The sequence below is a fragment of the Priapulus caudatus genome, unplaced genomic scaffold, assembly GCF_000485595.1.
Source record: "Priapulus caudatus unplaced genomic scaffold, Priapulus_caudatus-5.0.1 Scaffold378, whole genome shotgun sequence".
Taxonomy (NCBI): Eukaryota; Metazoa; Priapulida; class Priapulimorpha; order Priapulimorphida; family Priapulidae; genus Priapulus; species Priapulus caudatus.
In genome coordinates this window covers 205,208-206,708 of record NW_014577439.1, presented here as the reverse complement: position 1 = coordinate 206,708, position 1,501 = coordinate 205,208, and the positions used below count along the sequence as shown (strand labels likewise).

Below are 1,501 nucleotides of genomic sequence, written 5' to 3'. Positions count from 1 at the left end.
TGTTTGTGTCTCCCCTCAATAGAGGGCACCTCTGATGTCACTCTCTCCACTGTTTGTGTCTTCCCTGACTAGAGGTCACCTCTGATGTCACTCTCTCCACTGTTTGTGTCTTACCTCAATAGAGGGCACCTCTAATGTCACTCTCTCCACTGTTTGTGTCTTCCCTCACTAGAGGGCACCTCTAATGTCACTCTCTCCATTGTTTGTGTCTTACCTCACTAGAGGGCACCTCTGACGTCACTCTCTCCATTGTTTGTGTCTCCCCTCAATAGAGGGCACCTCTAATGTCGCTCTCTCCACTGTTTGTGTCTTACCTCACTAGAGGGCACCTCTAATGTCGCTCTCTCCACTGTTTGTGTCTTACCTCACTAGAGGGCACCTCTAATGTCACTCTCTCCATTGTTTGTGTGTTCCCTCAATAGAGGGCACCTCTAATGTCACTCTCTCCAATGTTTGTGTCTTCCCTCACTAGAGGGCACCTCTAATGTCGCTCTCTCTCCATTGTTTGTGTCTTCCCTCACTAGAGGGCACCTCTAATGTCGCTCTCTCCAGTGTTTGTGTCTCCCCTCAATAGAGGGCACCTCTAATGTCGCTCTCTCTCCATTGTTTGTGTCTCCCCTCAATAGAGGGCACCTCTAATGTCACTCTCTCCATTGTTTGTGTCTCCCCTCAATAGAGGGCACCTCTAATGTCGCTCTCTCCACTGTTTGTGTCTTCCCTCAATAGAGGGCACCTCTAATGTCACTCTCTCCATTGTTTGTGTGTTCCCTCAATAGAGGGCACCTCTAATGTCACTCTCTCCATTGTTTGTGTCTTCCCTCACTAGAGGGCACCTCTGACGTCGTTCTGTCCACTGTTTGTGTGTTCCCTCAATAGAGGGCACCTCTAATGTCGCTCTCTCCATTGTTTGTGTCTTCCCTCACTAGAGGGCACCTCTGACGTCGCTCTCTCCGTTGTTTGTGTGTTCCCTCACTAGAGGGCACCTCTGATGTCACTCTCTCCACGGTTTGTGTCTTCCCTCACTAGAGGGCGTATCTAACATCGCTATCTCTTTTCTCTGTGTAGGAGAGGAGGCGCGGAACCCTCAGCGGGCGATCCCGATCAGCATCTGTCTGTCGCTGCTCTTTTGTTTCGCCGCCTACTTTGGCATCTCGAGCGTTCTCACGCTCATGGCGCCCTACTACGCGCTCAACGGCGATGCGCCGCTGCCGTTTGTCTTCGACCGCGTCGGCTGGGGCGTCGCGAAATACGTGATCACCGTCGGCGCCGTCTGCGGGCTCTCCACGAGGTAGGTGGCGCTGGCGTGCCGCAGTGTAGTCACGATGTAGATGGCGCCGGTGTGATGCAGTGTGGTAGCGATGTAGGTGGCGCCAGTGTGCCGCAGCGTAGTCACGATATACGTTAACGACGACATCGATGCTGCAGTAGTAGTAGATGCTGCAGTAGTAGTAGATGCTGCAGTAGTAGTAGATGCTGCAGTAGTAGTAGATGCTGCAGTAGT

At 52.3% G+C, this 1,501-nt stretch overlaps 1 protein-coding gene across 1 annotated transcript in view; it reads left to right on the top strand.

Annotated features, from left to right (window-relative positions):
* Window positions 1-1,501, top strand: part of LOC106809701 (cationic amino acid transporter 2-like) — a 35,396-nt gene that overhangs the window by 22,864 nt on the left and 11,031 nt on the right. The gene's annotated exons all lie outside the window — the stretch shown is intronic.